The 8,747-nt window shown below is 43.7% G+C and overlaps 1 long non-coding RNA gene across 1 annotated transcript; it reads right to left on the bottom strand.

Moving 5' to 3' along the window:
- Window positions 1–3,831: 3,831 nt before the first annotated feature.
- LOC121141119 lies at window positions 3,832–7,800 on the bottom strand. Its single transcript, XR_005878027.1, has 2 exons — window positions 7,740–7,800; window positions 3,832–4,146 (listed from the first exon to the last, which is right to left on the bottom strand). It is a non-coding gene; the product is annotated as an uncharacterized LOC121141119 (long non-coding RNA).
- Window positions 7,801–8,747: the final 947 nt, after the last annotated feature.

Below are 8,747 nucleotides of genomic sequence, written 5' to 3'. Positions count from 1 at the left end.
TACAAGACATACACTGTGGGCCATGGAGCCCCAACCTGGGCATCTGTGTTCCCACAGGATAGCCTGGCCTGTGCGAGCAGAGAAAACAGCTCACAGCCTGTGACCAGGAACCCCACACCACACTGGAGCAGCAGCCTTTTTCTGTGCCGCCTTGGTTTGCTCTGGGGCTGAGGGTGGAACCCAGGCCTTGAGGAGCTAGGCTAGGCTAGTGCTCTACCATGGAGCTACACACCAGCCTTTCTTCAAAAAAACTTCTTTTGGAGACACTGTTTCAAAACTGGCTTTAAACATTCACAATGGTCCAGAAAACCCTTGAATTTTCCCTCGCCTTCCGCCTCCGCCTCTGAGTGTTGGAATCACAGGAGTGTACCACCACACCTGGCTCTTTCTTCTCTCTTAATGATGACATGGGTCCTTCTTAGAGTCAACAGCACTGTCTGGTAGGTAAAATTCGACAGCTGACAGATCTCATTGTTATTCTGCAACTGCAGCCGGAGGGCATTGCTTGAGAGGACTCACTCCTACTTTTAGTTCTCTCTCAGCAACTGTAACTCTGGGGGATGGAGATGGGAAGACCCCTGGCACTCACAAGCTGACTGGCTTAGCCTTTTGGTGAGTCTCGTGTCCCAGTGAGAGACTCTGTCTCAGAAAGCAAGGCAGAGTGCTTCTGAAAAAGACACCCAAAGCTGACTTCTATCCTTCACACATGTGTCCATCTGCACGTATGAACACACACACACACACACACACACACACACACACACCACAAAACACACAGAGGATACATTTTAATTAGTTGTTTTCTCATCTAGGAGGCTTTTCTCATACGTCTGACTTGAGGCGGTTTCCAGTGTCTAAAGCTGCCTAGTTAACTGCTGCAGACAAACTCTGCATTTCTGTGTGCAGTATCTGTGACACGGGCCATGTCTCCCCGAAAGCAGCAGCCCTGCTCTCCCCACCGTGGAATGATTTATTCACTTGTTGTAATTCATGGCTAGGAAAACCTTAGAATGCTCAGAATAAGCAAAAGTGCTTCTGCAGCTGCAGCAGATGGCCTGTCCCCCAACACTAAGTGGGCCCCGAGCCACGACCAGGCAGAGGGGGCAGCCCCATCTTGAAGCCATTAGTGCCTCAAAGGGGCACGCACTGGACTGGGATGTCCTTGTGAGATGCCCCAAGACTGGGCCAGTGCCCAAGTCGACCCGTGACCCCGGAGTCGGCCGCCGTCTGGGCCCCTTGCAGGCTGGAGCACTTTTGCTCACAGGACTGGAGCCTCACAGAAAGGGAAGAATGAAGTGCTAAGAGAGTCCTAATGAGCCGTGTTACAGATGTGTAAAACAGCTGGGGGGATGATGTCACAGCAACGATCCACACTCACCCCGCTGCCTCTGCTACTTGCTGCTCTTATTGAAACCAGACTCAGGAGGAGGAGGAGGAACAGAGGAGGTGCACCATCCCAGCCTCACCACCTCCTGGTCCTAATTAGGTAGGCCGGGGCCCCAGCTGTGTCCCTGGCCTTGCCAGGTGATTCCACACGTCTAGGTCTATAAGCCAGACAAGGCCTGAGCCCTTCAGCCATCTCTGGGGGGACGAGGGTGATTGAATTTGTTGCTTGATAAGTCCAACAGGCCCTAGGTGTCTGGGGAGAAAAAGTCCTTGGGGAAAAGGTCCCCAAAGGGCAAGGATGAATCACAGATTTTGTGTACTTTCAATTGGGGTGCAATTCTCTGATGACATCAGTCCCTGCCAAGGCTGTGGGCCCAAGACTTGTTTTCCAAAGTGAACACAAGGGATCATCGTGTCCTCTTGACCTAGGACATCCGTTTCCCCTTGGTCTAAGAGGGAAAGGGAACAGTTTAAGTGCCTACTATGTGCCAGCAGGTTCAGCAAACGCCCTTCAAAGACTGTTGGTGAGAAAACTGGCTCAGACAGCAAAGCAGCTTATTCAAGTCACAGGGCTGGAATGTGAAGCGGTACCTGCCTGGCCAGTCGTGCGCAAACCCATCCCACATCCCCATCCCCACTCAGGTTCCTGAGTCTCCGCCCTCCCACGTGAGATCCCCATACTGTTTCTCCTGACAGCTGCACTGCCCGACACTTATTCTTGCTTGTTGGCTTTGAGTTCTATCTTTTCCTTTTTTCTTAGAGAGAGAGAGAGAGACAGAGAGAGAGAGAGAGAGAGAGAGAGAGAGAGAGAGAGAGAGAGAGAGAGAGAGAGAGAGAGAGAGAGAATATGAGTGTTTGCCTGCAGGTATTTATGGGCACCCCATATACAACTGGTACCCTTGGAGGCCAAGAGAGGGCATTTGAACCCCTAGGACTGGAGCTACAAACCGTTGTGAGCTGCCATGTGGGTGCTGGGAATTGAACCCAGGACCTCTGGAAGAGCAGCCAGTGCTCTTAACCACTGAGCCATCTCCCCAGTATTGATCTTTGGAACAAGGTCTCACTGTACAGCCTAAGCTGACCTCAAACTTGTGATCCCCGTGTCTGCCCTCCAAGTGCTGGGATTGCAGGTGTGTGACACTGCACCAACTGACATCTGCTTTACCTTCTTTTCTATTTATTTTATTTTTAAATTTTATTTTATTTTAAAATACGTTTTTGTTAAAATAGAACTATTCTACTTTTCTCCTTCCCTTTCCTCCCTTCAGCCCCTCCCAAGTCTTCCTTTCAAAATGATAGTCTCATTATTATTATTATTATTGTTATTATTATTGTGTGTGAGAGCCAAGTCTTTATTTCTAAATCTCCCGACTACAACAAAACACCCCTAAATATGAAAATCAAAATGCAACTGTTACTTGTAGAAAAAAAATAGAAACCAGCCGTGAGGCAATCTAAAAGCTCCAATTAGTGGGACATGTTAAACAGATACTGTGAATGCTTTCAGTGACTTAAAGAAAAGCATCACCACAATGAGAGAGCAGATGAAGAAAGAACTGCAGCTCAGAAACTAGAACTATTCACTAAGAAGGGAAAGAAAACCCGGAGATTTCAGAACCAACGGTTAAATATATGAAATGAAAGTTTCACTGGATAGACTTAACAGAGACACAGATGAAACAGAAAGTACCAGCTCACTTCGAAATAGATGAAAGAGTAGAGTACAAAAATGCATCGAGCCATCTATCTATGTCTCCCTGATGGTTTAATGAAAATCAGAACAAAAGTGCATCAAAACCCAGTCAGGATAATTCCAAGAAATGACCTCCAGGCACATTACAGGCAAAGTACTGCAAAACCAAATGTAAAAAGAAAAATTCAAAGCAGTTGGCAGAGAACAGTAATGCAACAAGCAGCCATGTAAGTTATAGCTAATCCCTCATCCAAAGCAGCTACCGCCAGAAGACAATAGAGACATGCATTTAAAATGCCAGTTTAAAGAATGGACTAGGGGGGCAGTGGGTCTGGGTCCCCACACTGCCAACCCAATATTATACATTACTCAAATATCCTTCAAAACTTAGTAAAGTGCTGGCAAGATGGCTCACAGTTTTGAGTGTGTACTGCTTTTGTAGAGAACCTGAGTGTGACGCCTATTACTCCAGTTCAAGGAGCTCTGGTACCCTCTTCTGGCCTCTTTGGGCACTGCACTCACAAGCATAAACACACACACACAGTTAAAAAAATAAAATATTTTTTTATGAAGGCAGTAGAGGGCCAGCAAGATGGCTCAGTGGGTAAGCATGCTTTCTGCCAAACCTGATGACCTGAGTTTGGCAAAAGCCACACAATGAAAGGAGAGAACTAATTCTTGCATGTTGTTCTGTTACCTTTGAAATGTGTGCACATGCACACACACACACACACACTACACACACAAATAAATGAATGTAACAAATATATTTAGTAAAAGCAATAGAATTTCTAGGATAATAAAATGTGGACGATTATTTCTTTCTTTTTCTTTTTCTTTTCTTCTTTTTTGAGACAGGGTTTCCCTTTGTAAATCAGGTGTCCTGGAACTCGCTCTGTAAACCAGGCTGTCCTCAAACTCACAGAGATCCACTGGCCTCTGCCTCCCGAGAGCTGGGATTAAAGGCTTGCACCACCACCCAGCTGATAATGATTTCTTGAGGCACAAGAGATGATTATCTTAATTCTCTCAGGTGAAAAGGAGAGACATCAGATGAAAATCCGGGCCTACACAAATGAAAGAGAACAATAAGTATGTGAGTAAACACAAAAGACTATAATTTTTGTAATTTTCCCACTTTATTTTTTAATATGGAAATTTAAGGAAAATACTCCTGCAGTGATGTTTTGCCCATGAAGTTGCACAGTGCAAACTCTGAGACATCTCTGATCGGTCAAAGATGTACAATGTCTAAGGCAACAACTTTACAGAATATAAAGATATAGCTAAAATGGATGAATTCAAATGAGACACTAAAAAGCACTCACTAGTATAAAAAATGGAAAGATACAAAAACAGAGCAAGTTTAAAGGAAAAAACAGGCCAAAAGCTGGCCGCACCAATATTCACTTGTATGTTCATAGTCTAAACTCACCTCAGTCAAGAGACAGCAATCACTAGTTATGTGGGAAACAAGGGGCATCTATATGTTGCCTGTGAGAAACTCTAGTTATGAACATATGGACAGCTGGAAAGAAAATGGATGAGAAAAGATATAGATACAGAGAGTGGAGCTAAAAATTGTGCTTGCTTTAAGTCCAGGTACTATAGACTCTGTAAAGAAGATCAACAGGGCCACTGAAACTGACCAAAATCTGGGTATGGTGGTACACATCTTTAATTTCAGTCCTCAAGAGTTAGAGGCAGGCAGATCTCTGTGAGTTTGGGGCCAGCCTGGTCTACATAGTGAGTTCCAGGCCAGCTAGGACTATGTAAAGAGACCCTGTGTCAGACTGCCTGCCCCAGGTGATCAAGAATCGTTTCATCAAGAAGACTCCGAATTACAAGTGTTGTGAGCCTGTCCAAATTAACAGTCCTTCGAAACACAGAACTAACAGGAGAAATGGATTCAAATCCTATCAGGCATTTTAACATCTTTTTTTTTGGCTTTTGGAGACAGGGGTTCTCTGTATTGTTTTGGAGGCTGTCCTGGAACTCGCTCTGTAGACCAGGCTAGCCTCAAACTCACAGAGATCTGCCTGCCTCTGCCTCCCAAGTGCTGGGATTAAAGGCATGTGCCACCAACGCCCGGCAACATCTTTCTTTTAGTAACTGATACAATCAACATAAATCCCAAGACTCTAGGACAAACCAGAGTATTAAGGACACTATCCTGATAGGCATTCATAGAACTCCGCACTCAACTACTGTAGAATAAATAGTACATACAAGGCAGGCCCATAAAACACATCAATGGATTTTCAAAGATGTGATATATTTTCTGATGTCAGTGGAATTAAACTAGGGATAGATGATAACACATTCAGAAAATCTCCAAACATTTCAGTGGAATTAAACTAGAGATAGATAACAATACATTTGGAAATTAAACAACGCACATGCAACGTGTTATATATAAGGAAGAAATATAAGATAAATCCAATTACATTTAGTAATTTTTGATATTAGCAAAATACATCATACCAAATTTTTAATAATATTTTCTGGGTATGTGGCACATACTGTATTACAGTTAGGAGGATCAAAGCTCAAAGCTAGCCTGGGCTATACAGTGAGTTCAAGGCCATAATGAGATCCAATCTCAAAAGCAAGAAAACCAAAAACTATATGACTTAGTTGAAACACCACTTACAGGAAAATGAAGAGATTAAAAGTATGTGGAAAGGAGGAAACGTTTACAGATGAACATCTAAGTTTCTGCCTTAAAATGCTAAAGGAAGCTGAGCTAACTAAAATGGAAAACACATAGGAGGTTAAAAAATAAGGGCAGAGTTCAGTGAGATAAGAAGCCAGTGATGAAAAACATCGACTAATCAACAGTCTGTCCTTTGGTCTGATTAAGTCTGATAGCCAAGGAAAGAGAGAGAAAATACAAATTAACAAGACCAGAGACTGGGGAAATGGTTCAGTGGGCAAACATTGGCTGCTCAAGTGTTGGGTAGCCTGTGCTACAACCCTGGTGCTCTGATGGTGAGATGGTAGGTGGAGACAGGAGAATCCCTGGTAGCTCAGGGTCATCTAGCCTGGTGCACACAGTGCAAAACAAAGACAGGCTCTCAAACAAGGTGGAAACAAGAACCAACAGTCAAAGTTGTCATCTACTCTCCACACATGCGCAGATGTATTCATGCACCTGAACACACACACACACACACACACACACACACACACACACACACACACACACCTAGTCCAAGCTGGGATGGTGGTGCACACCTTTAATCCCAGCACTTGGGAGACAAGAGACAAGGGATCTCTGTGAGTTCAAGGCCAGCCTGGTCTACAAATCGAGTTCCAAGACAGCCAGGGCTGTTGCACAGAGAAACCCTGTCTCAAAAAACAAACAAACACCAAGTCAGAAGTAAAATAATATGTGTCTGTAAATCCTAGATACATTAAGAGTACAATAATGGCTGGGTATGCGGTTCAGCAACAGAGTGCTTGCCTAATTTGTATAAACCCTGAAGTTTGATTCCCAGCAACATACAGACCCAATGCAGTGGCACATGGCAATTCCAGAACTTCAGACGTGGAGGCAGGATTGGGATTCAAGGTCTTCCTTGGCTATATAGGGAGTTTAAGGCCAATTTAGACTACTAGAGACACTGTTTCAAAAAATAAATAAATGATGTGAGATGTCCTTCCATATGCTGAGAATATGCTTTGCTTTTATTGGCGGATGAATAAAGCGGTTTCAGCCAATGGCCAGGAAAAATATAGCTAGGCAGGAAATCCAAGCAAAGATGCAGAGAGGAGGAAGGCGAGTCAAGGAGACACCATGTAGTCACTGAAGGAGTAACATATTGGAGCATCACCAGTAAGCCATAGACTCGCGGCAATGCCCAGATGAATAGAAACTGATTGGTTTATAGGAAGAGCTAACCAGTAAGAAGCCTGAGCTATTGGCCAGACAACTATACTTTAATATTAAGTCTTAGAGTATTAATTCATGTGACTGCGGGGACCCGGTGGGCGGGAGAGAAACTGGTCCAGTGGGACCAAGCAAGACAGAGGAAAACGTTCACTACACACAAACGCTAATGAAATAATATTTTGAAAATCTTTGTAAAAATACACTTCACATCCCCAGAGATGAAACTGAACAATTCTTTTTCAAAAAGTTACCCAAACTTCTGCAGAATGAAGTAGAATATCTAATTTCCTTATATGTACATGAAAAGATTTAATCCTGTTAAAGCCCTTCAATTCACACAGGCACTGTCGTGTGTACACTGACAGTCATTTAAAGAAAAGCTATCTTTCACAAACTCTAGTTTGATAAAGTCTGCATAATCCTGACATTCAAATCTACAAACTATTCTAAGACTGTCACTGACCACTATCTCTCATGAGCGCAACCCAAAAATCTTTATAAAAAACTGACAAGTGGAACCCAGCACTACAGGAAGACAACACCACGCAGTAGCAGATCTGCATCAAGAAAGGAACATTTTAAAAGTCTGTGTGTGTGTGTTCTAGCTCTAGTCCCATTTCTGTGGCTGTGATAAAACGCTCTGGCCAAATACAACTTTAAGGACAAAAGTGTAGCATGAATAATAAAAGACCCAGAGACTGACATTGGGGCTCAAGTTTCAAGTTGAGGATCAGAGAAGCAAAGCAGTCAGCCACTAGCTCTTACCTCTCCCTCAGGCTGAAAGGGCTGGTCTGTCTCCACAGATCCTCAGAGTGCAATGCTTCATCCACAGATTCTCAGAGGCAAAAGCTCTGAGTTCCTTTTTCCTCCTGCTTTATGTTCCTCTCTCCACCCAGCCGTATCTCTCCTGTCTCCACCTCCCTAAGAGCTGGGATCAAAGGTGTGAGCTCTGTTACTTTTTACTTTTGTGTAGGTCAGGGTGGCCTTGGACTCAGAGAGATCCATGTGCTTGTCTACTGAGTCCTGAGATTAAAGGTGTGTTCCACCACTACCTGGCTCTATGGCTAACCAGTATGGATGCTGGAATTAAATGTGTGTGTTACCGTTACCTGACCTCTATGGCTTGTGGCTAGTTTTGCTTTCTGAACCCCCAGAAAAGCTTTAATAAATCATAAACAATATATCACCACGCAAAGGATTTATTTAGCTTGCAGTTGTCATCCATCTCTGAGAAGTCAATACAGGAACTCAAACAGCTAATCACAATCACACCCACAATCATGAGCAGAGAGAAATGGAGGCGCTCAAGCTGGCTACTGCTTACAACATAGTTTTCATCCAGTGTTCTCCTATGTCATGTAGCTCAAGAACCCCTGACTAGGGAATGATGCTACCCACGATGGACTCAGGCTTCCTACATCAATAAACCATCAAGACAAAGCACCCCCAACCCAGACATGTGCACAGGCCAACCTGATCTGGGCAATCCCTCCACTGAAGCTTTCCTTCCAGGCAATTCCAGGCTGTGGCAAGTTGACATTGAAAATTAACCATCCCATCACAGAATGGATAAAATTACATGATCAAAGGAAATTGGCAAAATTAAACATTCATTTGATATTGAAACCTTTAGCAAATGAGGAACAGAAAAGGACTTTTGGAATCTGACGTCCATCTATGAAAACTTTACAAGTGAAATTCCTGCTAATGGGGAAATATTAAGCATTTTCTACTTGAAGCCAGGAATTGGACAAAGATGTCCGCCACAGTATC

Source organism: Mesocricetus auratus, unplaced genomic scaffold (genome assembly GCF_017639785.1).
Source record: "Mesocricetus auratus isolate SY011 unplaced genomic scaffold, BCM_Maur_2.0 Super-Scaffold_100007, whole genome shotgun sequence".
NCBI lineage: Eukaryota > Metazoa > Chordata > Mammalia > Rodentia > Cricetidae > Mesocricetus > Mesocricetus auratus.
Note: the sequence above shows the minus strand (reverse complement) of the source record. Positions and strands in the feature narration are given on the sequence as shown.